Genomic DNA, 18,924 nt, shown 5'->3' on the forward strand with positions numbered 1-18,924 from the left:
AAACTGAAAAGTTTCTTCATAGCAAAAAAAAAAAAAAAAAAAAAAATCAAGAACATGAACAGAGATACTACAGAATGGGAGAAAATCTTTACCACCAGTACCTCAGATAAGGCATTAATTTCCAGGATATACAAAGAACTCAAGAAACTTAATGACAGAAAAATAAGTAACCCAATCAATAAATGGTCAAAGAAATGGAATAGGCACTTCACAGAAGAAGAAGTGTGAATGGTCAAATGTACACTCATACATTGTTGATGGGAATGCAAATTGGTGCAACCATTATGGAAAGCAGTATGGACAGTCCTCAGGAAACATAGAATGGAACCACCATTTGACCCAGTTATCCCACTCCTTGGTTTATACCCAAAGGACTTAAAATCAACATACTGCAACGACACGCCACATCAATGTTTATAGCAGCTCAATTCACAACAGCTAAACTACGGAACCTATTTGGATGCCCTTCAACAGATGAATGGATAAAGAAAATGTAGTGTATATATATATGATGGAATATTACTCAACTTTAAAGAAGAATTAAATTCTTTTATTTGCTGATATATGGATGGAGTTAGAGAATATCATGCTAAGTAGACTAAGCAGAACCCAAAAACCAAAGACTGTATGTTTTCTTTGATATGCAAAAGCTAATTCACAATGGGGGGGATAGGGTAGGATAGAGTTATTTTATATTAAGTACAGGGGAGTGAAGGGAGGATAAGTGTAAGGGGGAAGGAATGATAAGAGTGAAACAGACATTATTACCTCATGTACATGTATGACTGCATGACCGATGAGATCCTGCAATATGTATAATCAGAAAAATGAGAGATTACATTCTATGTGTGATCTGTCAAAATGTATAACTGCATTCTACTGTCATGTATGACTAATTAGAACAAATAAAAAATTTTTAAAAATTTATGAAAAATATTCAACATGTCTAGTAATTAAAGAAATGCAAATTAAAACTATAATTAGTATTTTAATTTATATCTACTCATCTATCCGTCCATTAATTATACTTTTGGAGGGGTGAATTTCAAAGTAAGCTGTTGACTTCAGTGAGCTTCACACCTAACCATGTCAGCATACAGGACATTTGTTTATGATTTTAAATCAAATTTACACAAAATAAAATGGATGAATCTTAGGTGTATCATTTGGAGCATTCCAAACTCCTCAAGGTGTAGAACATCACCACTGTCCCAGAATGTGCTCTTGTACCAGGAACCCCCAGCTCCAGCCCAACCAAGGAGGAATGTTTGATTTCCTTCCTGCATAGATTGGTGCTATCCATTGAAGAACCTCATTCTTTTATTCAGGGTTCTCTCTTTGCCTCAGAACAAGGTTGAGATTGTTGCATGCATTATGAATAATGCTGCTATGAATATTCTTGTACAAGTATTTTTGTGAATGTGTTTTCATTTCTCTGGGGTTAGTATCTAGGAGTGACATTTCTCGGGTATATGGGAGGTTTGCATTTAGTTTTGTAAGAAACCACCAAGCTACTTTCCTAAGTGGTTGCACCATTTTACAGTTTCACCAACTGTATATGACAGTTTTAGTTGTTCCACATGATGGCCAACATTTGGAGGTGTCAATTTTTCCATTTTAGCCATTCTGATGAGTATATAAATAGTTCTACACTATAGCTTTAATTTCTATTTCCTTGATGATGGTTATGGTTTGGATTTTTAATGGACCCAAAGTTCATGTGCTAAAGATTGGTCATATCAGCCGGTGGTGCTATTGGGAGGTGGTGCAAGCTTTGAGGGGGGGCAGTTAGTGAAAGGAAGTGAGATCACTGCCATGTGACCTTGAAGGGGATGTTGGGAATTGGCCCCTTTCCCCCTCTACTTCCCAGACACCACAAGGTGAACAGCTCTGCTCTGTCATACACTCCCTGTCATGTTGTTCTGCCTTGCCACAGGCCCAAAATGATGGGGCCAAGTGACCATGGATTGAAACCTCAAACCACGAGTCAAAATAAATCTTTTCTCTTTGTCAGTAGATTTTCTCAGGCATTTTGTCACAGTGACAGAAAGCTAACACAATGACCAAATGATTCTGCGAATTTTTTCAAATGTTTATTAGCCATTTGCATACCTTCTTTTGGGAACTATCTGTTGAAGTCTTTTTTCCTCTTTTTAAAAGTCAGGCTTCATGAGATATAATTTACATAAAGTAAAATTCACCCTTTTTAAGTGTGTGGTTCCATAAATTTTGCAAGTACATATAGTCATATAATTACCACATTAATCTAGATGAAGAACACTGCTACCACTATCAGCAGCCTTCTTGTACTCCTTTCTACTTTATATCCTCTTGCTACCCTGCCTTTGGTAAACATGATCTATTTTCTGTCCCTAAAGTTTTACCTTGTCCAGAATGTCATATAATGAAATCCACCCCTCCCATCCTTCTTTTCTTCATTCCTTTCTTCCTTCTTTTAGTTCTCTCTCTCTCTCTGTCTTGTCCTGGAGATTAAACCCAGGATCTTGTGCATGCCAGGCAAGTCTTCCGGTACTGAGTACATTCCCAATCCCTTGGAATCACATGGTATGAAGCATTTGAATCTATTACCCAATTTTACTACAATTGTTTGTCTTCTTATTGAGTTGTAGGACTTTTTATTTGTCATAGATACCAGTCTTTTGTCAGATATGTGTTTGATAAATATTTTTTTTCAGAGTGTTATTTGATTATTCTTTTTTCTAAATGGTAGGCTAAATTTTAATAAAGTCCAGTTTGTCAAGGTTTTCTTTTATGGTTATTATTTTCTGTGCCATAAGAAACCATCACCTACCTCACATTATGATGAAGACATTCTTCTATGTTTCCAAAGTTTCCAGAAACTTCATTGTTTTAATTTTTTAGGAGTTAAGTTTATGATCCATCTGGAATTAATTTCTGTGTATGGTGTGAGGTAGGGGTCAAGATTCGTTTGTTTGCTTTTTCACTGGTCCCTTAGTCTTATTCAGTCCCTCTCCTTGCGCTTCCATATCCTATTCTGATAGGCACTCATTACCTCCATCTTCTTTTGCATCATTTTTATTTTTTTGTTGGCTCATTACTTTTTCAATTGGATTATATGTTCTTGTGGGCAAGGGCTATGCATTCTCTATAAAGAAGCAGGTAGGGTAGTGCTAGTGAAATAAGTTTTTAGACCTGGTGGAACCTGTGCTTAATCCAGGCTTCCTAACTGACCAGCTGTGTGGGCCTGAGAAAATCTTAACACCTCATTTCTTCAGGAAACAGTTCTGGTCTCCTGTGGGCCTGGCATGGGACTAGAAGGGGTTCATAAAGAGGAGAGCAATGCAGGCCTTGAAGGACCCCACTCAAGTGTGGGGATTAAGAAAAGGTAATTATTAAAGGATGGTTTCAGTGCTATAACAGAAATATGAACAGGTGGTTATGGGATCAGAGAGGCTTTCTGACAGAGGTCAACCCTGCCCTGAATTTCAACAGATGCGTAGGGTTAGCCAGGCACAGGTAGGTGAGATGGGATTTCCTGGTGGAGGAACCAGCAAGCTTTTGCAAAAGATCTGAAGTGAGTTCCTCCAATACAATGTGCCGAGTACACTTCTTAAGCTGCCTTAAGGACTTCATCACCTAACGAATGTGGTGTAAGGTTGCATTGTATGGGACATGATGTCTACTAAAAACTGACTCATTGTTTATGAAATCAAATCTAAGTGGCAGGCATCCTGCATTACCATTGGCTAATTCTGGCTAACTTAATGGGATGGCACTGAGCAGTCCCTGGCCCAGAGTGTCAGTCAGTCCGTGGTACTCTAATTCAGGTAGTTTGCCTCTGGAGTGGAGAGGGGAAGAGAGCATAAAGGTGGGAGGAGTCATAAAGTGGTAAAGGCAGAATTTGGATTAGTGTCACTGACACTTCCTTTCAGGAGTGAGGGCGTTTCCTGCCAGGCACAGCCCTTGTCTTTGGAAAAGCCTCCCTTCACTGTTAAAAACCTGCAGGGTGGCAGGTTCCCCACAGGAGCAGAGGCTCAATTCTAATGGAAATACCACGTGTGGTTGTCCTAGGGCATGTCCCTTAAAGAACCCTCCTCCGCTTTCTTCTTTGTAGTCCGAGTTCTGAGAATCCAGGTGACTTCTTATAGAAAAGACTCTAGGATGCTAAGGTGCCCCTAGATCTGTGTGGCTTGGCTCCCTGTGCAGCTCCCACCTGGGTCCTCCCAGGAGTCTGCATCACCTGCCCCCTCCTCTGGCCACCGCAAGGGCCCAGCTCCCAGCACCAGGCTTCCTGACCTGCAGTCGGAGGGGAGTCAGGCACTTCTGCCCTAGGTGATATGGCTGTGTCTAGATGTGCTTAACAAATTGCCTGTTCACTCAATTACATTTTATTTAATCATCTGTAATCATATAAATTATGCCTGATGGTAGTAAATGTTCGTGTCAGTTCCTAATTACAGATTGATTAATTGGCTGGGGTGATCTGTATTACTACTTATATAAGAATATATGAGGATGATGATAAATGAGTCCTGGTAATCTGAGCCCAGGAACATGGAACATTTCCAATTGCATACCACTTTTTGGGGGTGGGGAAGCCATTGCCCTTGTCCTGCCTTGTTCTTGTCAGATGCCTCCAGGAGGGTTTATGTTCTATTGATTGATTGATTTTGGCGACACCTGAGTCAAGAAATATTTATTATTATTTAGTTAGTGTATGTGTTTGTGTAAAATTTTTGCCGTGTGGTGCTTCTCTTTTTGGCTGTGGCAGAGATGAATAATGACAAGCTCATTAAGTTCAGTTGGGCTCATTACGTCCTGCTGGGCCTAGAAAGTTCCCGGGGTTGCATTTGGCCTGGAGAGCAGGAATCCAGAGAATAAAGAGGGGTGTGTGTGTGTGTGGGAGGGACTTGATCAGTGTCTCCAAAATGTTTCCTTATTAGGTGATTTCATCTTTTTGTTTCCCTGGACAATAGGGTGTTGAGTGGTCCAGAAGGGACCTTGGACGTTTTTCTAGTAACAGCAGACCTTTGATGCCTGGGATGTGCATGGTTCTCAGCTTTGGGGAACATAATCTACTTGGGATGCACCCTCCTTCCATCATCCTTGGTCCCCCTCCATATGTTGGGCTGCAAGTAAAGATGAGGCAACACGGGAAAAGAGGAGGGGAGGGGAGAGTCTGTAGAGCCAGGAGTGGACCCTGGTTTCAGGGAAGGGGTCTGGGACTTCATTCCAGATTCCTTGGCTTCTGAGAGGTGATGGGTGGAGGAAGGATGGCAGAAAAGCCTGTGAGTGTCCACCATCCCACAGGCTTGTTATTGGAGAGGACCTTCAGCTGGTCTTCCTTCACAAATGAGCCACAATAGGAGCAGGGGTTTAGGGTCACTGGCAGTTATGGGTGCCCTTCCTTTTTTGGGGAATTTTTCGATCTGGCTGTTGTATCACAGAGACATGATATAAAGTGCAGCCTCTGTAATCCTCATGCCTGAGTTCAAATTTCAGCTTCACTTTTTTGTCATCTAGGGCACATTACAAAGCTGTGCCTCAGTTTCCTCCTCTGTAAATTGGGGATGATGAGAGTTCTATGTTGTGGGGTGTTGTCAGGACGCAGTGAGTTAATAGATGTTGAGAAAATAGAACACATCAAGAAATGTGTGCTGGTTCCATTATTTACTCATTTGATTTCAAAGTAGTCCAGAGAGATACTAGGATGGATGATGGTTATGGTTTAGATATGAGGTGCCCCCAAAAGGCTCACATATGAGGCAATGCAAGAAAGTTCAGAGAAGAATGACTAAGTTATGAGAGATATGAACTAACCAGTGGTTTAATCCACTGATGGATTAACCGGGTGGTAACTGTAGGCAGGAGGTTTGGGCTGGGTACATGCCTTTGGGGCTTATATTTTGCCCGTGGTGAGTGGAATGCTCTGCCTGCTTGCTGATCACCGTGTCCTGAGCTGCTCTCCTCCTCCAAGCCCTTCTGCCCTGGTGTTCTGCCTTACCTTGGGCTCACTGCTATGGAATTGGCTGACCATAGACTGAACCTCAGAAACCATGAACCAACATGAAAATTTCCTCTTCTAAATTGTTTTTGTTGGGTCTTCTGGTCACAGTGACATAAAGCTAACTAAAACAATTACTGAACTCTCATTGAATGAGGCAATGGAGTCCCTAAGTAGTGAACAACTTGCTTCAGGATGACAATTTACACCCCCAATGTCCCTGGATATGGCATCCCCTGATGTCCCTGGATATGATGTCCCTGGATATGACAACCCTGATGTCCCTGGATATGGCACCCCTGATGTCCCTGGATGTGACATCCCCTGATATCCCTGGATATGACACCCCCTGATGTCCCTGACTATGACACCCCCTGATGTCCCTGACTATGGCACCCCTGATGTCCCTGGATAGGACACCCCTGATGTCCCTGGATAGGACACCCCTGATGTCCCTGGATGTGATATCCCTGATGTCCCTGGATATGATACCCCTCATGTCCCTGACTATGACACCCCTGATGTCCCTGGATATGACACCCCTGATGTCCCTGGATATGGCACCCCTGATGTCCCTGAATATGATACCCCCTAAACTGACACAGGGGCCAAATTGTTCCTCCTGGTTTCCTTTACAAGGTAAGCCTTTGAGTGTTCTAGGGTTTTCTATTGGTATCCCAATCGAGGCACTTAATTTGGGGTGCGACTAAGAATATCACACTACTTAGAATGAGGGAATCTGTCACCTGATGCCAAGTTTTTATCAGTAGGAAGTTTTTGGCTGCAAGTAAATTAATCTAAAGGAAACCAAATTAAAGTTAACTCCTCATGAGGGTTTTATTAATTCATGGAATGAGGTTTCCAAAGTTAGGGCAGTCCCAGGGTAATGTAGTGCAGCAGCCCAATGACATTTCAGTCTGCAATCTAGTTGACCTATCCATCCTACCAGTTTACCGCACAGCCACATATAGTTGTTGTAGCTCCAGACACTCACATAGATTAAGTGACTTGCAGCAAAAACATGTTTCCTCCAACCTAACTTCTTTATTAGTTGACTTGCTCTAGCTTCCTTTTTCTCAGGTCTCATTAGGCACAGTTGGGTCACATGTCCACCCTAAACTAGTCATTGTCAAAGGGACTGAGGCAACTGTGATTGGCCTAGACCTATCATGACTCCCTCATGGTCCTGGGAAGAGGGGGACCTTTCTGGAAAATATGTCCTGGTGGAGTGACACAGGAACAAAATCGAAACTGATAGCCACCAAAAAGTAAATGTGCACATGTGTGTTGAATTAGGAGAAATTTGTTGTTGGGCGAGTGCCAATAGTTACTTCTGTTGAAGTCCCTGAAATGCAAGAACCATGAAAACCCCACGTCAGAACAGGTGATCAAGTGCCTCCACAGAAAGTCACTTCAGTAGGACCAGGCTCTTACTCAGTTATTCTCGTCTTCCTCTTGTAGTTACAAGTGACTTTCACAGCTTTATTATGCACATAACCCAGGGATATCTACTGATAAATCTGCTGAAGAATTTACACTGCCATTTGTGATAGAGGAAGGACTTATGGGGACACTGTTATCAATCTACCCTGCCTCCATTCTCTTAACTGACCCACGTGACCCCACCTCCACCTTCAGAGGAGAATCTCCATGACTCTGAGCCAGTTGGAGCCTGGGATTCTCCTGGAAGTGGGTACAGGCCCAGGATAGGTAAGTTGTCCCAATCAGATTGAAGAGAAGGCCAGAAGTCATCCCTGGGAAGAGCTTCCTCTTTCTCTCCTGCTCCGTGGGGACAGGAAGTCCAGCCCTGTTGCTGCCATCTGATAGGAGATGGGTTTGCAGCAGAGACGTGGCCCCTAAGACTTAAGGTTGGCTGCTAGTTCCTGGGCATCCCACGCTACCTGGGCTCACAGCAGGCAGAAGCCATAGACCCCAGTGGCCTGACAGTCTCCTGTTCAAACAGCCCTGCCCTATGGCATCACCATAGATGGGAAAGTGTGAAGTTGAATCTGATGTGAGGAAGACAGGGCCAGACAGGGAGAGAAACCAGGGTCTCAGTGAAATCACCGAGCCAACCCTGGAGTTAGCCTCTGACCTTGCTGAGTAAGATGCCAGCTTTTCCTTTGATGTCACCAACTTGAACGGGGGTTTCTGGTTACTTGCTGCTGGGAGCATCCTTATTGAAACTGGACCCATTATCTTCTTTTACAAAGGAAGAAACGGAGCAAGAGTAGGCTGGCTGCCTCGGGTCCTCCACCCAACAGAGTAATGGATGACTGCACGTCCAGTCTTCTGACCCCGAGGTGGCTTTTTTTCCTCTCCTGTCCTATTCCCTCCTATCACAGGGGACCACTCCCCAGTGATCAGAAACGCTGTTGAATTGATCTGGGGGTTGGTGGGGTGGGTGAAATGCTTCCTAGGAGCACCAATAGGTCCGGCTGGGAAATCTAATTCCTTCTGAGTTGGCTGCTGGCTGCCATCTGGACGCAGATAATTGTTACCCTGCCCTTTCTTTGTTTAACCAGCTCTGTCGTGGGAACAATGAATTCCAATGAATTGTGCAGTAAACAATATCTTCTACTTCCTGGGGGGAAACTTGCAAAACAAAGAATGAGGGTACCCCCCAAGAGGGAGGGAGCAGAGTGGAGAAAAGGCATACATTAGAGCTAAGGACACAGCCTCCTCCGAGGTTGGTCACAGGGAAAGGTCAGGCTTGGGCAGAATCAGCAGCTACTGCCATTGTGGGAGGGTTGTCCTGGGGGGCGGTCACACCATCCATCTCTGTGACCTTCTGTTAGCCCCACATAGGACGTGCTGGAAGAGTCCCAGGTGCAGAGAAGTTCATGTGGGGTGCTGACTAGAGATGGGCTGGTCCCCTGGGGAGCTGGGGGGCTGAAATGGCCCACCAGAGTCGTCCTGCATAGCTGGTCTTTATACTCCTGCCTTCATCAGCCACTGGAGATGGGCCGTCCCTTCGGGAGCAGGGGGCTCTCTGCAACTGGAGGGGCCCCTGAAGTGCCCAACCGCTGAGGGCTGACCCAGTACTGGCTGCACTCCTGGCGGACAGCGTCATCAGTCCTTCTTGAAGGACTCTGTGTGGTCCATCTCTGTGTCCACCACACCTGCCCCTCAACCACCCCCGAGAACGTCCTGTCTTTGGATTCGTCTGTTCAGAGTCAAGGTAGCACCTGACCCGTGTTTGATAGGCTGGTCTGCACTGCCCACCTGTGCATTTTCCTTTTCTGGAACACTGCATCTGCCTCCTTTCCCATTCACGGTGATGCCACCTGGCAGGGATGTTTGAACAGGAGACTGTCAGGCCACCTGGATCTATGTCCCCTGTCTGCCGTGAGCACAGGTAACGTGGGATGTCAGGAACTAGCAGCCAACCAGTCACAGGAGGGCCTCACAGGCTGGGAGGCAGTTCTGGCCCTCTTGGGAGCAATGACTAACCGCAGGGGTGGACCTAACCTGCCTGTGGTGTGTCACCGGCAGAGCCTGACTTTGCTGCTTCTCTCCCATCTGAAAACTCACATGGCGTCTCCTTCGCTGCTTCTTGTATGAGGCTCTTGTGAAGATGAACCAAGTAACAAATATACCAAGAACAAACCCAAGGTCCATGGAACTGTGGGACAGTGCCCTCGTCATGTCTGCCACTGTGAGAAGTGGGATAGTGCCATCGTCGTGTCTGTTACTGTAAGAAGTGACTGACGGGACATGTAAAAGCCACGAAGCACTGTGTCTCCATAGAGACCAGTGCGAAAGGCGCAGGTGGACTAGGGGCATCGGGCTCTTTCTCTGGGCACCAGTTCCCCTGCTGACGAACCAGTGCCTGTTCCCTAGAGGATTCAGCCCGTCTCGCCTCTGCTCTGTCTGCCAGTTTCCACGTTCGCTCTTGCTAGTGTGGTCGTCTAGAAGTTGGGGTTTGACACGTAACCCTGGGGGAGGGATCGGTGCTTGGGTGGCAGGATTGTTTCCTCATTTTCCCTGTCCAGGGTTTGCCTACCTCGGGTTGGGTCATCTGGGACTTTGGGCAGCAGAGCTGTCCTCAGACAGTGGCCCACAGCTGAACAGAGCTGGGTGACCTGCTGAGAGGTGGGCGTGGAGTTCAGGCTCCTCTGTGGTGGTCTTGACTTGTCAGCACCGGAAGAGAGTTTAGAGGCCATTCGTCATTCTTTCTGCCAAATCTCCCTCTGTCCTCTCCAATCCAATTTCAGCAAATATTTTGGGGGGCACTGTAAAGTTGCCTGGTCTTATTCTGGGGACAGGAGATGCAACACTGAATAAAATCAACCAAAACCTCATGGAAATCATGCACTGCTTGGAGTGGGGAGCACAGAACAAATCAATCAGGTGGCTAAATATATATGATGTAAGATAGTGATAAATATGCAAAGAAAAATCCAGTGATTAAGAGACCAGAGAGTGCTGGAGATAGCAGGAAGGGTGCAGGGAAATTTTAAATAGGATGGTCAGGGAGGACTCCTCTGAGAAGGTGACATTTGAGCAAAGATGTCAGACAGGTGAAGGAACAGCCACGTGGTTCTCTGAGGGAAGAGCATTCATTCCTAATTGGGTTCAGCATGTGCAAAGGCCCTGAGGTGGGCCCTGGCCTGGCAGGGTTGAGTTAAGTTAAGGAGACCTGGGGCTGAAGCAGGGTGGTGGGTACAGGGAGAGTAGCATGCAGGAGATCAGATGATAGGAGGCAAAGTATGAGTAAGGGGGTCAGCAAGGAGCTGCAGTACAACCCAGCAGGGGGATGGAGGCACGGGCTGGGCTGGGAGCAGTGGAGGTGGAGTGGAGTGGTTGGGCTGGAGGCATCTCCAAGGGAATATGGGCAAGATTTATGACACATGAGGAAATCGGTCCAGAGAGTGATTTGTGCAAAAAAAAGCAGTCTGCCTACCACTCTGGTGGTGGACCAGGACCAGAACAGCCTGGAACAAATGGATTTCTCAACCTGAACCAGGCCTCCCTGTGTGTGAAGTGGGCTCATACCCGTGTGCTCTGTGTTGTGTGTGTGAGTGTGAGTGTGTGTGAGTGTGTATGTGTGAGAGTGTGTGTGTGTGAGAGTGTGTGTGTGAGAGTGTGAGAGTGTGTGTGTGTGAGCGTGTGTGTGAGAGTGAGTGTGTGTGTGTGTGTGTGTATGTGTGTGTGCACTTGTGGTAGTTCTTACGTCCAGGGGAACTGGCCTGGACAAGCAAAAGCAGCAATTAGAGGACAACTGCTTTCTACTGTGGTGCTAGTGTCCCTGCGGGCCTCTCCCCACCTCCACCCTGCTCACGCCTCCTGGCCTCTTCCTTCGGAGCCCATCCAGGGTCCTGGCCAATCTGGCTTTCCTGAAGCAGTCCCCTGGCATTGGAAAGGGAAGACCCAACCTCCAGGGCTCCATTTGGACTCTTCTTCTTTTTTCCTCTCAGCCCCAGCTGACCACCTCTTGCCTGGCATCTCCCTGTGGCATGGAGCTGGGAAGAGGATGGGGTGAGTGCTGAGGTGGTGGGAGGGGACAAGCCACACAAGACTGGGCAGAAAGTGCTACTTGACGATAGGTCTGCGTGTCTCAGCAGGAAGTGGTCACTCCATCCTCAGCAAGGCACAGAGAAGGGGAGGCTGGGAGGGAGGAGGGAAACTGGGAGGGAAGAACAGGTCTCAGGATGGTGCAGTGGTCAGCACCAGGCTGTGCCCTCTCTCTGCAAGGAGAACGGCAGACAAGTTTGCTCCCTCTGAAGTGCAGGCCTCCTCAAGCCGGTGTCCTTGACAGGATCGAGCCCTTAAGCGATGGTTCCTGCATGCACTGACTGCGAGGACCTTTGCCACGCCAAGCCTTCCAGATGCCCGTTTATAGCCTTGCTGAGGCTGCCGAGGTCGGCAGGGAGCAGCTCACTGTGCTGAGCTTACAATCATCTTAAAATTCACCTTAGCTTGTGATTTGGTTGTTTAGGGTAACTTCTTACCTTGTGGGACCCTTGCTCCCCTCATTCTGTAGCTCCTGCGTGGCCACCTGCCATTGTCTCAAGCTGCCTGCTGGGCAGGGATCTAACAAGCCTGGCATCTGTGCCTTCAACTAACCCTCCTGCACTACTCACCCGACATCTTGAGAGGCATGTCAAATACAATTATAAGTATTTCTACAGGGATTAGATGCAGATTTAATTCTTTAACCTCTTAGTGAATGGTGGGTCCAGGCTGGGGGGTGCTGGACTCGTTTCCAAGGTCCTTCCAATTCCAGGAGTCTCTGAGCCTTTCACAAATCTTGGGTTCACACGATTGGATGTGACAAGGACAGACATTTTCAGTGTGACTGCAGCACAGGATTTCTTATTCAGCAAAATCAGTTGTTTTATCAACCAAGGGGTGTTAGACTCAGGGAAAGTCCTCCTTTCTGGAGCCGACCCTTTCCTTAAAAGTATGAAGATTGAAGCCTTTGGTGTGGCATTTAAGACTCACTTCAGTCTGGCCCCAGCTGCTCTTTGCTGAGAGCTGTGTTCTTTTCTCCTTCCCCACTTATTCAGAGTCTGTTATTCAGTGTTTGGATCTCAAATAGTCCCTGAAGGCCACATGCGATGGAGTTGTTGGGAGTGGTGCAGCTTTAGGAGTTGGGGCCTAGTGGAGGGAAGTCAGGTCACTGGGGGTGCCCTGCAAGGGGATGTTGGGGTCCTGGCCTCTTCTTATCTCTGCCTTTTTGCTTCCTAGCCACCATGAAGTGAACAGAACACCTCTGCCATGCACTTCGACCACAATGTTCTGCCTCCTCAGGTCCAAAGCAATGGGACCAAGTGGCCATGGGCTGAAACCTCTGAAGCCATGAGTCAAAATGAGTCTTTCCTCCTTTAAGTTGATTTATCTCAGGTATTTTGTCACAGCAATTTAAAGCTGACCAGCACATGGTCCCTAACCCCTGATCCTCCCTGGCTGCCTGTCATCCATCCCTGGTACAGGAACTCCCTGACTACCTGCCTGGTGATGACCTGCTTCCATATCCATGGACGTTTCTCCTCACTGCCATTTGGATCTGCTCCCTTGCCCATCCAGCTCCTGGCTTCTTCTCCTACCTCTACGACATTCACTCTTACATGCCCAGCTGGACATGGGGTGGAGTGTTGCAAACATTCTGCTACTGAAGGGCCCATCTCCCTGTGGTCTGTTTCCCCCACTAGAGTCTTAGCCTCCCACACAGACTGCTCTTCTTTGCTCTTGCCATAAGTATGTCAAGGACTTCCTCTTCCACGAAGATGGTTCTTATCACACCAACCCTCTTTCTTTCCATTCACTCCCTGTAACTTTCATTTCCATGCTGTTTGGTGCTTTTTAAAAACTCCACGGAATGCTCCTATTGTGCAATGCTCACTATGGACTGAATTGTGTCTCCCCAAATTCACATGGCAATGCCTCCTGACCCTGATGTGGCTGTATAGTCTGACCTCCATATATACTTGTGGATTCTGCATCCATGGATTCAGTCAACAGAAGTTTGAAATATGTGGAAAAACAAGTTACTTCCTTGCTGACAGGAACTGCATAATTCGGCCTATTATGACTGCGTCTGAACTCAACATATACAGAGACTTTTATTTTTCTTGTCATTATTCCCCAAACAATACAGTTAACAACTATTTACTTAGTGTTTACATTGTATTAGATGTAAGTAATCTACAGCTGATTTAAAGTACACAGGAGGATGTGTGTAGGTTATATGCAAATACTACACCATTTTATATAGGGGACTTGGGCATCCTTGGATTTTGGTATCCAAGAAGGGGCCCTAGAACCAATCTCCCTTAGGATACTGAGGAATGACTGTACTTGGACATGGGGTTTTAGAAGGTGATTAAGGTTAAATGAGGTCATAAGCATGAATTTTAATGCAGTAGAATTGGTGGCCTTATAAAGAAGAGATAAGAAGAGGAAGACAGAAAGAACTCTACCCCTGACCCCAAACTCCATCACAGATGTGAGGACACGGTGACAAGGGAGTGGTCTGCAAGCCAGGAAGAGGGACCTGACTATGCTGGCATCCTGACCTGCACTTTCAGCCTCCAGGTCAGTGAGAAAATAAATGAAATAAATGTCTATTGTTTAAGTCACCCGATCTCTGGTGTTTTGTTACAGCAGCCCAAACTGACTCAGACAATAATGGCTAGCACTTCAATGTCCTGTATGTTTTATCAACTTACTCCTAGGCCACATTGTTGTTAGTGTTTTAAGAAGTTCCATTGCTGTCTAACAGGAATCTACAAAGACCCTCCTATCAGAACAGAGCTGCTGCATGTTCACAAACAGGGCACACCATGTGACCACCGCCTGGGATAAGGTCTGTGCAACACTAGCCCCTCAAGGCCTCCTGTAATCCACTCCAGCCTCAACCAGCCCCAGTGGAAACCACCATCCTGACTTCCAAGCCCTGATGGGTGTGCCTGTTTTTGTGGCTACTGGAAACAGAATCGGGCAGTGCGCTCTCTTTTGTGTCTGGCTTCTCTTGCTTTATTGTGAAATTCATCCATATTGTTCTGCGCGGTTGGAGACTATTCATTCTTATTGATAGTCCACTGTGGGAATAGACTGCCATGTATTTATTTCTCCACTTGCTGGCTGAGGGGCATTTGGATAGTCTCCCCTTTTAGCCATTACATGTAAGGCTGCCATGGATATTCTAGGGGTGCAGTTGTTGGGTCATAAGATGTGTGTATGCTCAGCTTCCGTAGATACTGCCAAACAGTTTTCCAAAGTAATTAAACTACTTTACCAGCCATTACTTACCAGTCATCTGTAAGAAGATCTATTTTTGGTTCTCCTTTATGCCCTTGGCATAGGGAGGAGTAGATGCAGTGTATTTCAAGTAACGCTCACTGAATGAGTAGAGATGGAATTCTCTTGATGTTCAGGCACACATGTGAATGAACCTGTGGGTCCATCAGGACCTCAGTGTCCTTGGTGCCAGTCTGTTCAGAAACTCCCCTTAACCATTGAAAAAATGCTCTTTTTGTTTGAGTCTGGTTGGGAAAGCTGTGGGCCCATCATTAATTCCCTGTTTTCTGGATGACTCCATTAAACATCTGTGATGGAAATTTCCTTGGAGAAGGAGCCTGGCACTGCAATGATGCGGAACCCTGTTCTTTCCTCTCTTCAGATATTTCTAAGCAATAAAGCAGAAAGTTGAGAGGAAGTCAGAGGCAAGGGGGAATCAATCATGCAGGTTTGGAAGCCACGTTCAGAGGATGAAAGATGAAGTCAGGATGCAAAGATTTGTCCATCAGAGGGTCATGTTGGGATAAGGGCAGAAATGGCATGAGCAAGGCCTGGTGCCCCCACCAGCTCTGGTCACATGCACACTGTCCCTCAGCAAAGCTCCTGAATTCAGAAGAGAAGAACAATAAGGCCACAGGGATCTGCTACCAACGTGAAAAGTAATCAGTTCCATAAAAAAAAGAAGAAGTTCTTGCAAGGATACCCCTGCAGATTTTCCATTCCAGCATCCCACGGGGAAGGAAGTCCCTGCACCTCTCCCCCCTCTTCTCTGGGTACACACCAGATTCAGTGCTCCTTTTAAAACTGTTGAAGCCAAAAGAAAGAAACCAAAGAGCAAATGTGGTCTCTCAAATACTCAGACCACACAATGGGAGCATCGTCTTCCTTGATGGAAAGTTAAATTTTTATTAATATCACATAAAGATTTTAATAAGCTTTTTTAGGGGCAATTATGTTGTCAATTCATACTGAGTTTGCGGTCAACTGAAAAACTTGTCTACCTCACATTTTTTCAATTTAAGCTGCTGTCCTTCCCAGTTGGCCATGGACAACTGTCTTTTTTATTTTTTAGTCTAATTGTAATACTGTACATTTCCCTTTGCTTTCTTCATCATGCAGATTTTGCCCTGGAACCTCAGTGACCACCAACATAAGCCAACAAGTGCCCTTACTGTCCCCTGGCAACTTCTCAAATCCTTCCTCTTCTTGGACATACTCTCTGCACTCACCCTGCACCTGGGAGTCCCTGCCCTTCTCTCCACACTTCCAACCCCAGCCTTGGTTGAGGTAATCCCTCCCTCTGTTTGCTCAGCAGGAACCTCCCCTCCCGCACCAGCAGCAGAGGACTGGCAGCCCTGGAAAGGCAGGTGCTTCCGCCAGAAGCCCAGATCCAGGACAGGTCATTACAGGCACTGGCTCTCTGACGCTCCTGCCCATCCCAGATGCAAGAAAAGAACGTGGTACCTGGGATGCACACTTAAAGGGTTTCTGTTGCTAAGCCTGTGCTGCTTCAGGTGAGAGGGTGCCATGGAGAAGAAGATGCTGGTTAGTAGATGGAAGGGGCTTGAAGAAAAACACGAACCACGGTGATGAGAAGACCCCTCGCACTGCTCGCAATCCAGCTGGAGAGAGAATTTAATTGGAATTTTTCTTGGAAAGGAGTGAGTGGACCTAATCAGATAACTAAGTTGTGTTCTCCCTTTCTACTTTCTCCCCCTTCCCTGTCTCCGCCTGTTTTTGTTTGGATCTGGAATGGCCCCAAGACTCATGTGTCAAAGGCTTTGTGGCCACTGGTGGCACTATTGGGAGGTGGAGGAAACTTTAGAAGGTAAAAGAAAGTAGGTCGCTGGTCCGTGTCCTTGAAGGATATATCTTGCCCCTCACCCCTTCCTCTCTGTGTCTCTGCCTACCAGACACCATGAAGTGAGTGGCTTTGCTCCGCCATATGCTTTCTGCTTATGATCTTCTACCTCACCACAGGCTCCCAAATCAACAGATTCATGGGGCCAAGTAACACTGGACCAAAACCTCTGAAACTGTGAGCCAAAATAAATCTTTCAACCTTAAGTTGATTTTCTCAGGTGTTTTGTCATAATGCTGGAAAGCTGACTTCCACACTCTCCCACCATGACTGTTTTCTTCCCTTCCATATTTATTGAGGATGCACTAAGAGTTGTACACTTTGCTAAACCCTGAGGACATGGCAGTGAATGACAATCACAAGCCCTTATGGATTGACCATCTAGAGTGAGATACTGAAACTAAAAAAAAAAAAAAAAATTGCTGAAGGAATTCTGTAGACAGTTGTGAGAAGGAACAAAAGGAGTTGTACAGGGTGAATAAGAGCATACAGTGCTGGAGCTTTGCCCTAATCTGGGGCTGCTTGGGAGCTCTACCCAGAGGGACGTGAATTTAAAGGGATGAGCAGCTCATGGTCTTTCAGTTTGATTTGTAGGTAAGTGCCCATTTAAAGGAAGGGTTTTATGACCAAAGGTACAAGTTTCTCAAACAACCTATCTATAAATAAAAACAGTTGACTCAGTAAACGAGAAGGTCAACTCAGACAAATTGTTAGTTGACAGGACTGGGACTAATGCTGGCTCCTGCATGGTTACCATTCTATAAATGTCATTTTCAGTAATAGGAATTGTGTTGTTAGCGATAAAGATCTTACTATTTTTAAAATTAAGGAAAGACAACTTGGTGGGGTGGAAACGGCAGCAAGCTGTTGTTCAGGATGGTGCTCAGTGGCCTCAAAGGTGAAGCACAGAGAAGGAACAGCGAGAGCCTTGATAGGAGGGTGAGTAGGGTGTATATGGAATCTTTGTTGCTCAGGATGTTCTGGAGCGGAAGGAGGGTTTGAGACACAGTCTCCTGGTAATTCAACCCAAGATTCTGTGCCTTAATAAAAGGACCGAGAAAAAAGTAGCATCTGAATCTGGGCTGGGAGAGAGGTATAGGGCGCGGGGGTCCCCACAGTGTCACGCAGAGTTAGGGCCCCCACCAACGCTGGGTGCCCTGGCCTTGGAAGACTCTGGCAAGGACTGGATGCTCAGCAGTTCCTGGTCCAAGTGGGATGCTAGACCAGCTCCCCTTCTCCCTGGAAGACCCTGAAATTCTGTGATGAGAACCTGATGTACTAATACGGCTCTTTTAGGACTGAGGAATGCAGAAACGAGAAATAGCATGAAGAGCAGACTTTGAGAATGAGGTGACTGTAAACTAAAGGCGAGCAGGAATTCCAGGGACAAAGAGGCTGCGCAGACTCAGGCAAGATATATTGGTCTTGAAGTTGAAGACAGAGGTAGAATGTGGTTCTCTTTTGAGATTATCAGAAAGATCAGTTGGTTCTCAGTCTTGGGAGATTAGGAACAATTCTGCCTGAGGCAGGGGGTTGGAGCAGATGACCTTTCAAGATTCCTTCTTCCTGACGATGCCGAGAAGACATTTCTCATCGCCTTGACAGTCCTGGAATGTCTTTTCTTAATGGGGAATTTATCTGCTGGATTCAATTTAACTGTTGCATTTGTATTTTGTTCATGCACCTGCCCTGGGGCAATGGTTACATTTTAAATAAATCAAATAAATCAATAAATATGATACGCCTCACTTTAATCATTACATAATGCAAAAAATTATGATAATGCCACATTAAGTTGCAAATTAAGACATGCAAAAGTAAGAAAATGTGGAAATGAATGTTCTCCCAGCAACATTAACTCCCTTGCGTGGTGATGTGGTATAATAAAGCCTATATTTATATCTGCCTACCTAGCACCCTCTCATTCAGCACAGGCCAAGGCGGGGGGTTATTGCCATTACGAACCTTAACTTTTGTGTCTGATGGCTTGTTGTAAATGTGTCATCTTAAATGAAGTATTAGGATATCTCCTTCTAGGAAGACAGGAGGGTGCACTGGTAGCATGGCAGGCTTCCAGTGAGATTTCTGGGTCTTGCCATCCCAGTTCTGCCTCTGCAAGGCCCTTGTTGCCTGCCCAACTTAGTTCTCTGCCCCTGTTTCCTATTTATAGTATGGAGATTGAAAGACCTGTCCACAGCATCTGGACCTTTGGTCCCCCTCCCCAAACATCACTTTTATTTTATTTTATTTTTGTGGCTCATTTTGCATTTCATTTTGAAGAAAAGTGTTCTGCTGCTCAGAGTAATTACAATCATAGCTCTAGTCCTGGTTT

This window comes from Sciurus vulgaris, assembly GCF_902686455.1.
Source record: "Sciurus vulgaris genome assembly, chromosome: 13".
Classification (NCBI taxonomy): domain Eukaryota; kingdom Metazoa; phylum Chordata; class Mammalia; order Rodentia; family Sciuridae; genus Sciurus; species Sciurus vulgaris.